The sequence below is a fragment of the Melospiza melodia genome, chromosome 5, assembly GCF_035770615.1.
Source record: "Melospiza melodia melodia isolate bMelMel2 chromosome 5, bMelMel2.pri, whole genome shotgun sequence".
In the NCBI taxonomy this organism is placed as follows: domain Eukaryota; kingdom Metazoa; phylum Chordata; class Aves; order Passeriformes; family Passerellidae; genus Melospiza; species Melospiza melodia.
The window spans coordinates 76,963,450-76,976,199 of NC_086198.1; positions in this window are offsets into that span (position 1 = coordinate 76,963,450).

Here is a 12,750-nt window from a genome sequence, read left to right on the forward strand (position 1 = left end):
GACAAATAAGGTTGGTTCAAGGTTGTTGAACAAGGTTCAAGGTTGAAACTTCTTTTCTTGCTTCGCCACTAGAAGACCAGACTGGACAAATCCCTGAGTAGCCTCTTTTTGGCCTCATAGCTCACCCTACTTTGAGCAAGGGGTTGGACTGGAGACCTCCTGAGGTCCCATCCCTACTGAGTTTTGGTCCTGTGTCATTCCTCAGTTAGACAACAGCAATCGCCTGGGTGGAAGACAAACCAGAAATTCCCTTTAAACATTCTGCTGCACCACATTAAGGATATAGTGCCATTCCAGCAGAAGCCCCAGAAGTGTTTTGGAATTTGCCTTCCCACCTGTGTTGCCTCATTCTGTGCCAGCATTTACTATATTCCCTGGCTCACAGGCTCACTTTTGGCTGGCATACTTCCTTTTGGTATTAGCACATTGTCAGAAACACTCAGGGAGTGGAAAGGAATAGTTTTTTCTGCCATTCTGTAATGGTTGTAGTAGAGTTCTCTGTGTTTAAAATAAGTTTCAATCATGCCTTGTCTTTGCCTTGCTGGGAAACATCCCCAGCCTAATAATCAACTCATCCCTTCTGGAGACAGCAGCCAGGCTGTTCTTACTGGTCAGCTGGTTCTCTTGAGATGTATTTGAAGGGCACTTCTACCACCTGTTCCTGCAAGTCCCTTTTTGTTATCAAGCAAGTTGTTATTATCTGCTCTAAATCCAGGCAATTTTTTATGCTGTCTATTTATGTTTTGAATTGTGGAGGTCCAACTTCCAGTCAATGTTTGTACATTTTCTGTGCACTTTTCCATGTCACCTTCTTCATTCAAGATTAATTAGTTGGACAATTTTTAGCTCCTTTCTTCCTCAGCTTTTGCTTCTTACACTGACAATTTTCCACTGCTAACCTTTCCTCCCACTCCTCATCGATGCTGTTGTTATTTTTAGTACAAATCTCACTATTAGTTGTCCACAAGTTAAAAAAATTGCTTATATTTTTATCTCTAATCATTGTGCCCTCAGTTGATTCCTCTGCCATTTGGTATGACATTTATGCATTTATAGCATTTTAGAGACTGTTCTCTGGCTAATTATATTTTTACTGTTATTCATTTCATGATCAATTTTTCCAGGCTATCAGAAATTGACTGTAGAAATTCTCTCTGGTTTCCCCTCCCCCTACATTTTTGGCAGCTTGATCTGCTGTGCACGCTGAATTTCTCACATCTAATTATTCAAAAGTGCCATGCATCAGATTACAATCCCATTTTCCAATTTGTGTGTTAAGCAGAGTACTGTAGTTACAGGCTCCTGAGAATCAACCTCCATCCTCCCCACGAGTGGCTCCTGCCTTTCTCTACAGAATTGGCTGAGACAAAATTAAATATCTCCCTGGGTTACTTGGCCTGTCTGCACTGGTCCATTAGTCCACATGCAGCTGAGTCCAGAAATTGGTTAATTGCTGATTTATCCTAAATGTTTTATTGGTATCTGGTTAGGTGAAGAAGACAAGTGTCCTCAGGACTTCTGCCAGATATTTTTTTCCCTCTCTTTTTAACTCTAAGCTATGCCCCAGAGCCTGTTCAGGCTGATGATTGACTCCAAACTACATGTGAAAGACACCTATAAGAACTTCATTTCTTCACAATGAATAAATTCTGCAGCAGTTTGAAAGCTGAGCCACCCTACTCTCCTGCCAGCAATCCCCATCTCTGTTTATCTTCCCATCCATTCACTTGAACTGTGATGGTAAATTAAATAAGCTACCCAGGGAGGCTTTCCTTTAAATATAATGAGCTTTTGTAACATATGAGCTGGGAGAAGTCAACATCTTCCCTTGAGGCCTCTGTGGGTCTCAGATGAGGTTAAAAAAGTGTTGCAAATGTTGGGCTGTAGTCAAAATCTCTGGCTGCTTCTGATACTGTGGCTTGTGATACATTTGATTTTTTCTTCTGGAGATTATTTGTTTTTAGTCCTTTCACTTCTCATACCTGACCTAAAATTTAACCTTCTCCTGGCATTATCCATATCCTTTAACACCTTCCATTCCCTGGAAATCAGGTTAATAAAAACCTCTTTAATTCATCCCACACCTCCAGTCTGGGTAGACATTTATCATTGCACAACAAACCAAATATTTTTCTGCAAAGAATCATATATTTCTTTGGGAAGCTCTTGAATCCTGTTTATATTGCTTTTGTACAGTTGAAATCTTGCTTTAAATCCTTCTGGCCAACAGGTTTATAATTCAATAGGATTTTAACACAATGGAATATTAGTATAAGATGAATATAAAGAAGTGAGGATAAATGCAAAGCATCACACAAAAGCAAAACCAGTTACCTACCCAAATGTAGGCAACATATTTCCTAAACTATAGGGAACAGCTAGTTAGGTATCAATTTCAGGAAAGGACCTGGGGATCTGAAGGTGTTTCTAGAAGGATCAGGAGTGGAATAACTAATCCCTCCACTCACTTCAGCACCAGCAAGGTCTCAGTTGAATGCCTTGCCCAATTTTCAGAAGTGCATTTCAGAAAATAGATGGAGCAACAGGAATCCATAGGAGACCAACAGGAGTGATCAGAGCTATAGACTATATCACCTGTGAGGAAAGGCTGCAAGAATTTAAGTCAATTAACCTTGAGAAGACTGAGGAGAAATCTAAAAGGATTCATTCAGTATGAGACAGGCTGTCATAAAGGTGGCACTGAACTGCTCCATAGGTCTCCTGGGGATAGAATGAGAAGAGAGGGGCTTAAATTTCAGCAAGGTGTAACTAGGGGAGATGTTAAGCAAGTGTTTACAAAGAGTGCTAGCTATAATTGAACATTTGGATGGAGTTGAATAGAACTTTCAGGTATTTATTACTGTGCATTTCTAGAGCAGGATTTACAAATACACATGATAATATACTTATACTTCTTTGATCCTTCTTCAGTCCAGGGGCAGATGCTGAGCAGCACAGTGGGATCCTTCCAACCCTTCATCCTTCAGAGAATGCACACACAGCAACAGAAAAGGTGCCATTGGCAAACCAGACCCTGAGTTTCCATCCCAGTGCAAAATGAGGGGCTTCCAGTGCAATGTGTGTTACAGGTTCTGGGCAGACTCTGTACAGTGTAAGAGCAAACAAAGCTCTCTGCCACTCCTCTCTGTGCAGCTGGCCCCTGGGGACAGGAGTAGAAGGAACCAGCTCAGATCCTTCCCAGCCTCAGTTATTCTGTGGGTGTACACCAATGCAGAGGCGAAGCACTCAGCTTTTTGCTGGCTCATTCCCAGCCAGAGTCCCACCTGGGCCAGCTCTGCAGCCTGCCTGGATGACAGTGCCAGATTCTTACTTGCCTCAGAGAAAGAGCCCATAATGGTGTTTTTTAATCACTGGAGTTTTACTGGTGGAGAAAACTGGGATTTTCTGATGAAGTCTGTGTCAACTAGTGCAGACAGATTTTTCTTCATACTGAAAGAAAATAGTTAAATTCTGACCTGCCCTTGATCTTTAAAGGATCTTCATCTTTTGATCAAGCAAAAAATAGCAGCGTTCCAACTCTCAAGACTGTTGTTTTGCTCTCTCCCCTGCTTGCCAGCGTTCATTGCCAATTCCTTATGGATAACATGTTACAGGAACCTCTGCATCAACGTTGCTGAGCAATCTTTATTGGTGCTGGCTGAGGACTGGAGATGGGACTCCTCTCCATAATTCTTAGGGAAGCACCTTCATCTATGTGAATTGAAACTTGATACAACTTTTATCTGTATCCTTGCAGGTGAGTTGCTGCTCAGCTGTTGAGACTTTGACGCATTTCCTTACCCAGGGTCATGCCTTTTGTATGTAACATATGTATATAACATATACATAACTCTATGGTTGTTCAAACAGCAATTAGGATACAAATTAGGAAACAACATACAAGATCAGTAAGTCATAAGACAGAAAACGCTATTCCCAGGTTGATTTGCAGACAGCTCCTTAAGACTGACCAAAGTTTGTATTCATCAGTCCTCCACAAAAAATTACTTTCAATGTTGGGCAACACCTGAATTTTTTAATTAATGAAAAATGTTATTTTCATGTTTAAGGCACACAGTGTTGACTTCAGAGGTGATTTTCCCCTCTGCTTCAATTTTGAGGAAGACATGCCTCTGCAAGCTCAAATCCCAAAATGAGCATAAAGGTTCATAGCCCCAAATACTCCTTCTGGTGCATTTAGTAGAGCTCATCTCTGTGAGGCATCTACAGGTTGATTTTCTCTGACTGAACACTCTCTTCAGAATTATTGCTGTCAGTTCATTTGGGAGATTGAAAATAGCAAACCCACACATCTGTGACTTACTCAAAGATAAGCATGAGCATGTATCCTTTGAGAGGCTCAGTGCCAGACAGACATGATCAGGAATGTGTTGGCTTTTGTGTAATAAGTGCACCTTACCCTTGAGGTTGGCCAAAAGTGTGTTTGTCTATCCCAGCCCACCCCAGCACCACCTCCATTTCCTGCTCATGTTCCTGGTGTGTCCATCCTTGCCATGCAGGGAGGGGACCTGCTGAGCTGGCACTTTATCTTTGCTTATCTGGAAGTCCAGCTTGGGCCAAATGAACTTCTGACCCTTCTTTTCATCAGCTGCTAGCATGAGGATTACTCAGCCTGACAGAAGTAGCAGGAGCTGGCAGACTGTTGGTGTCACACAGCATTTTTAGGACCAGGTGTTCACTCAGCACTCCAGAAAGTGCCTGGTCTTAACCTGTCCCTTGTTTGCCAGCCCTCTGAATAACCAAGCAGCCCAAAACCTGTGCCCAGGGAAGTGATCGATTCTGCCCCTCTGGAGTTTAAGTGCCAGCTTCTGGGATTCACTTCCTTGTGACTGATATCCCTGGTCTTTTGTTCTAGCACTGAGCAGGCTGTTCCTTCCTTCAAAAGGCAGCCAGAGCAATGGATGTTGCTGCTGCTCCTGTCCTTTTATCTACAAAGTGTAAGAAACCTTTCTCCCTGAAAGGCTTTCAGCATCCACCACCCACAGGAATGCACAAATCACCAGATTACAGGATGTTCTGCTGAGGAGCTTTCTGTGCTCCCTCTTGGGGCTGGCCACTGCATTTGAGCTAATCAATATTTGGAAAGAAGAAAAAAAAAGGCGTGACTGTCCGTCCTCCAAGGTACTGCACCCACAGAATAGAGAAAAGCCTGGCCTCTGTCTCCAGTCTTCAATCCAGGCAATCCTTCATGTTTCTAAATATGTCTTTGCCCATAGGTACACCCCAGTGAAATCCCTTCCTTTTGCCCTTGGGCTTTCCACTTTTTTTATCACTCCTCAATTATGGATCCTCCAAGTCCCTCTTCATGCTCCACACTGGTGGTGCAGAGCCAGGAATGTGCTTTCTTGTCCCTGCTTCCCCTCCATCATCTTCTGACTCAAGAGTGGGCATTTCAGCTATTTTTATGTGATGTCTTTGCCTTAAAACTCCTTTCTAGGTTCTTCATATTTCAGTTATTTCAATAGATTAGCTTAGCAGCAGGTGTTATTCGCTCCCCATCCCACTCTACCTCCTGCTTTTTTTTGCTCATTGATTCTTCTGTACCTAACAGTTGCCAATAACATTATTTTTACTCCTTACTCCAAGGACATTCATCCTCAGCAACAGCGAAGTCTCTTTTTTTCACTTCTGGCTTTGTTTTTTTTTTTTTTTTATTTCCAAATCTGCCAGTTTAAAATATTGTCCTGTTTGTGGTTCATTTAAACACATTAGTCATAGGGAGGAAACTGTGCAATTGAAATCCCTCTACTGCCTACATGAAACTCACATTGTAGGCTAAGTGTTTAATCTTCAGATACTTCCTTTTCCTGCCCTGGAGAAATGGGGAAGTAAGCCATCAAATTGTCTGGTTCATAAAGCCATTGGGCTAAAAGTCAATTTTGAAAACACTTCTTGATATACAGTTGAAAAAATGTGGGTTCTCCCCCAAAAACTAGTGAAATGACAGAACTCAGCAGATAAAACTGAGCCTAAATGAAACCTGCATGGAAAAGACTCAATTCAGAATGTTTGGAGATGCTCTGAAGAAGTCTCTGCCTTTCTGCTTCCCACAATTAAGGAATAGGAAAGTTTTGAACCCTTTGGTACTGATAACTGAACTTGGACACCACTGCAGGGGTCCAAGATCTCAAGCCTGCTTTGTAATTTCAGCATCTGTTTAGATGTTTAGAGAAGAGCCACAGCTCAGAGCCGCCCTCCCAGTGTGTATCTTTAAGTGCATCATGATTTCTTTCTTCAGGTTCTTTGAAATTTCATCTGAGCCATCTGTCCACCACTACTCTTCCAGACAACTTAGTGCTTACAGGCCAAGGCACTCTCCTCACAGTGTGTGCTGGAAGGGATCTCAATTTTTGCTTACAGAGAAATAAGGTTTTCAGATCACTTCCTCTTGGAATGGTCAGTGATGCTCTTATTCCCTAAGGCTGTGGCACAGGACTGTGAAAACAGAGCCTCTGGCAGTGCTACCAGTCAGGACACAAGCATAAATCCATTACCAAGGCAGGCTGTATCAAACATTTTGTAGAAGAGTCTTATCTATTTATTTCTGTTTTCCTTAGACCCTGACATGCCTTGTCTGTAAAGACTAATCTTGAGTCACCTGCACAGAATGTGGCCTTTGACAATCCCCCACAAAAGACTCAGAACCACACAGAATTTTCACTTCTTTGTAAACTAAATCAAACCAGCCCCTTTGAAGACCTGGCATTGTAATAATTGGGATGGTTTGTGTGTAGAAGTCATAAATAGGTGAGCAAGATAGACAAAATGCTTGGCATTTATAATTTTAATGTCTAACTTTGGTAGTACTCCCAGAAATAATAATTAAGTAGGAACTAAATGGCTTTCCTTAATTAAAACATTTTGCCAGGAAAACAATGTTATCATTATAGTGCAAGAGTTCTACTGTCATTACAAGGGTTCCACATTGCCAGAGTTTTGTACCTCCTTGATGTTTCTCGCAGACAGCTCCTCCAGGCACTGACTGTTCCTCATCCTCACAACAGCCACTGACTCCAGATCCCCCAACCAACCAATCCACTCTTTTACAACACTCTTCTGACTGGCTACAGCTGTGGCCTGTTAACATCAGGCCTGCTCCTAAGCCTTAGTAATTGGTTCAGCTGCAACTCTTCAGGGGATAAGATTATATTCTATACTATCTTCATTTACCCATACTGTACCCCCCTACAAAACAACACTGATAGGTACCTCACTTCCAGGAACTTCACATCCCAATAAACTGACCAAGGGTTGCTATATTGAATTTCAGCAAATGCCTCCATAGCCGTGGCAGGAACTCGCTGTCAGTGCAGTTTGGGAGGCTCAGTGATGGTGGAGCAGCAGAGAGCGCAGTGTGGGCTGCAGGAGCACTGGGCAAGGTCCTGTGGGGAGCTCTGCTCTGTTACTGCCCTGCCCTAACACATCCTACAGACTCACAGACCCAGAGGAATTCCTTTAAAGTCCCGCTCCCTGGGTAATCCTGAAGTGAAGAGGTGGAGAGGGGCAAAGATACCATGGACCATCTCTTAAAAGGCCTGCAATGGGCACCCTAAGTGTGGGAGCTGCCTGCTGAGGATGCTCTGCAGCTGCAGCCACGCTGCTTTAGAACATCTTGTTCAGAGCAAGAGCTGCCTGTGAAAGTGCCTTGGACCTGTCAGCTCTGCAGCATGAGAATCACACAATCTTTATTAAACTCATTATCTGTAGAATGGATGTAAAGAGATTTGTGTGACTTTCTTTAATTTAGTGAAAAGGGAACAAAGAAACAAGCTTAAACATTGTTCTTTACCTTGACCTGGTGTTTCAGCTGACACAGATTTTCCACAACACCAGCCATGAGAGCAGGCAAAGCTCTCTGGGCAGCCACTGAGTGATGGCAGAATGAGCTCTTCAGCCTCCAGCTCTGTGCAGCTCTTAACATCCAGGGAGTAGGAGGCTGTTGCACACCCCTGGTAAAATAACTCTTCGGTTTAAACACAAAACTCTTGAAAATATTTTTCTGAGAATGAGTTTTTGAGTACCGGACACACTTAGATAAATTATTCTATACCTGCATGCTGGAAGTGTATGAAGTTCACAGTTCTTACCCATCTGACACAGCCTTTTGTAGGCCCTGAGCTTCTGTGCTGTTTTCCCTTAAGACTTCTTTACATATGCAAAAACTACTGAAAATCTGTGTGGAAGCTCCGGTGACAAATCCTTTGAGACTCTGACATGATGAAGGAACAAGCCATCTCAATGAATAATTTTGCAGTTTATTAGCATAGTGAAGTGTTTTGATTACTTTTGCTTAAGTGAATGACAAAGGAACCCTTTTATCACATACCCTGCTCATTTCACTATTATTTGTCCTATTGAAAGCTATCCTTTTTTTTTTTTTTTTAATTAGGCATAGGCATAGCAAATTCTTAGGACCAGAGGTGTTATGACACTGATATTAATTAAAAGGCTACTAAAGAAATAATAGATAATCATGTGATTAAGCTGTGTGTCTCAGATGTTCAGAGTCTAGGAAAACAAACAATCTTGGAGGGGGAAAGGATATTTATATTTTAGCCTTCATAACTTGCAAGTGCTCAAGGTATCTGTGTGACTTGTTCAGGTTTGCCATGCAAACAGAGCATTCAATAAATCTTAATGACTCAGCACGAGAGTAAAGGAGAAGGCAACAACATTTCTAACCTCTCCAGCTGGTAAACTCTCCCAAAGCACTGCTCACAGCCTGGCTGGGCTCACTTCAAACATCTGAACACAGGCTGTCTCAAATGATAGTAGATCCTCATGTTTATCCAGCTGAATCACGTCCTTTGTGTTTCTAGAGGGCATTGCTGTCCATACCAAAATCTATTGTGTTTCTGTTAGAAGGAGTGTGTAAAAAACAGCATCTGCCTTCTCTAAATGCACAGTGTCTGCAAGTCACAGGGAGGGATTTTTGCCAGGCTGCCCAAAATCTCAAATACTGGTTTTAAACACTGCAATAGAGCTGAAGCATGAAGGGGAACTGCAGTTCTTCTCCCCAAGGCCAGGCTGAAGGAGATGGTGTGTGATAATCCTAGGTGTATTAATTGACATTTAGGAGAATAATACTGCAATGATAAAAAGCCCAGATCTAGCATCAGTGAGAAACACCTCAGCCTTGTGAAAATTTAATAAGCTATCATGGATATGTTCTGCAGTTTAATGTACCCAAGTGTCAGCCATACAAATTTTTCCTGTCTGGGAACCAAACTGGAAAGTTTTCACACTATTGTATTTGTAGAAACTAGCTATCAGGTTGACTTTTTATTTTCTATTTTCCACTCTTTTTCCCTTTTAATTTTTTTTTAATTTGCTCACCCTTTTTTCAGTTTCCCACTTTTCCCAAGACACTGATGTCCCATCTAACATTATCTGAAACAGAATCTGATGAACAGAGCTACCTTTTTTCTTCTCTGCACTAACCCCTGCAAAACTTAATGGGAATGAAGAGAGGGACAGGTCAGTATAATTTTGCCTGTCATTTGAGTTCCATTCACCACACCTGGCAATGCAAAAGGAGGATCTCCAGTTCTTCAGTTGGGTTCTTTCTTACAGTGGACTCAGTGAGAGAGCTGGGTGTATAATAATCATTCTTAAGAGGAAAAAAGGTATCTTCATTACAGAAATATATATATATATATATATTTGAGTTTTTATATGAATTGACATGCATACAGGCTAATAATGATGTTTTAGACATTCTTGCATCAGAGAGCATTTTGAACAGAATGCTAATCTCTGCAATGTGAGGCAGAATCACAGTGTGTTTTTCCCCTGTGGTTAAACTTGAAGTTATTTTAGGTGGTGTTTTTCTGGGTGTGCTGCCCTGAAATGGAAGGAAGAGCTGTTCCTCTGCTGTGCCCTTGTGTCTGTGAATATCCACGAGGGGATGTGCCCACAGTGGCAGCTGCACACAGAGCCCTGCTGCCCTGCCCACCCCTGCATTCAGAGGCACAAACTCTCCTGGGCTTGGAGCCTCTCACCCACCTGCTGGGATGGAGGGAAAATTCAGCTCTTCGTGCAGGTTTGACATTCTGCATGAGGTCATTGTTCAAGGCACGGGGTTGTTGTCAGGCCAAAGCAATCCAAACCCTACAAACACCTCTTGGATTGCTCAGCTCATCTATCCATGGAGGGAAAAAAAAGGTAAATCAGTATGTGAAGAGAGCATCCAATCCTAAATTCATTTCCTGGGGTGATCTTCTTGGGTCTCAAGGCTGGACCTCCCCCTTGTAATGACTCTCCAGCAGGTTTGAGACTCCTCGTGCTTTAAGAGCAAGAGAAGTTCATCACCATGGGACTGGAGGGTTCTCCACCTTCCACACTTGGCAAAGGCCAAGAGCAGCATTTGTAACCATTTAGTCATCCCTCCCTCCCTCACTCTTTGATGTTTTCACAATTCCCAGGGTGGGGGAAAGATCCATCTTTCCCACTTGGTGGCTCCTGGTCCGGTACTGAATCCTCTTCCCCTTGGTGCTCTACCCAAATATCTTCCTAGTGCACATTACTTGGAGGTTTTTTAATGGTCCACTGACTTCTAGCATTTCTTTCTCTTCCTTAAAGTGCTCTTAAAGAAGTCACAACCTGTAAGACTTAAACATTTACTTTTTTGTTGTTTTTTCTTTATGCTTCCACAAAAGAAAAAACACAAAAAATTAATTTTGGAAGCCAATCTCATCATACAGATCAGTCTTTCCTGTTGAGAAACATGGCCTCTTCAGCTGAGAAGGATGTAGGAGCTTCTGTTTTTACAAGTAAGCCCAGCAGCTCTAAACCAAAATGGCCTCTAAACAACAGAATTGGAAAACTGATGTTGATTTTTATTGGCTATTATTCAGGGCTGCTGCAAGGCAAAATATGAGTGACAACATAAAACAAATAAAGAGGAGTGAAAGGTAATTCAGTTTGCTGTAGTGTTCCTTTCTTCCGTTGCACTTCTCTCTCTGCAGAGAAACACAAAGCAGCTCTTTATTCTTTTCCTATCCCATCAGTTTTTTCCTGTATAGGTCAAAAAACTGAAGTAATTAGATTCTAATATAATTACTGGTGGTGAGCAAATGATTTTCACACTTCTCTCTGGTAGAGGGAACCACAGTGCAGATAACCAGTGCAGCTGGACCACACTAATGACCACCTGAGTTTTCACAAGTAATTTGTCTTTACCAAGCATCAAACCTTTGATTTTTTAACAACCAGGAATACATTTCCCTGCTAAGTCTTTAATCTTTGGTTACTGACTGCAACCATTTACCTTTAAAGCCCCAATGAATATCTGTTGAAGAAATGATAATTTGTCCTTCAGCTTCCCTGAGTTCTCAGGTGCAATTAAGCTTCTCTACAGAGGCATCATGTTAGGATTTATCTCACCTTAGGTGTTTCTGGAATAGACATTTACTGCTGGGTAGTCTAGACATGCCTTGGACTGGTTATTAATGGAGAGAAATGAGTGATTTTTGGAGCATGATTCACCTGACCCTGGCTTTCATGTCCAGATGAGAAGATTCATCTTCCTACAATGCTCATTCCTCTTCTGTTATAACAGATATCAGGTGCTGGATTTACTTTATTGACTTTGCAAATGCAATCAAGCTCAGAAAAGAATGAAAACCTACCATGGAGAAATTAATAGGCTGATTCCCTGACAAATTTGGCCAGTAGTGTTGTAAATAAGTGCAATAAAAACAATCTTTGAGACAGGACACCCTCACCTTCACCCTCATGAGGATTTCTTCTATTAAAATGGGAGAGGTGGTAACTGTGGTACTTTCATTTGTGGAACAGAGGCTGTGAACCAGGGAGATGCTTAAGGGAGTAAAGAGAGAAATGTCACAGAAAGCTCCATGAAAGTCTTGGGAGATGAAGGAAACTTCAAGCTGACTCCAAGCAGGCTCTGCAACAGCTGAGCAGAAGTGTCCCTTGACACAAGGTGGGGATGGATGGATGGATGGATGGATGGATGGATGGATGGATGGATGGATGGATGGATGGATGGATGGATGGATGGATGGATGGAGAGATGTAGATAGCTGGATAGGTAAGTTGACAGATGGAATATTTTGCAGCTGTTTGCCCAAGATAAAAACAGTTTTGTGGGTTGGATGTTTTCAGCAGGGGTCCTCCCTGCCTGGTTCCAGCCTCAACCTTCTTCCTCTCTTTGGGAGAGCACCAAACCCCTGATGGGAGGCCATGCTTATGGCAGAGGGACAGCCTGGAGTGGGTCTATGCTGCTGCTTTGCTTTGGCTTTTTAGGAGGCACCAAGGTGTCCATAGATGGTGGCTGTGCTGAGAGCAACAGGGAAAGGGATCAGGAGGTCCAGAGCACGAGATACATGCTGGGAACACAGGCATGGAGGCAGAGTCCTTGTCTCCATTAATTCTAATTTTTTTATCTGAAGAAATTCACCACAAAGGATGAAAGAAGCCAGGACAGGGCCATGTGTGGCTAGTGGAGAGTTTGAATCCAATTAGCAGTTAATTGAGGCACACAGCACACTCACACTGCAGCAGCTTCTAAAACCAACTCAGCTCTTGTTGCCACTACTCTGTTATTAAAAATTAAACTAAAGCACTTTTAAGGGTGGAGGGTTTTTTGGTTTTTTTGTTAGATCTGATATAAAATAAAGCTTGTGCACATACATGATTTTACAGCTGTTCTGCCCCCAGGTTGAATCCCAGAACTCACTGCTATCAGTGCCAGGAGGTGTTTTGTGT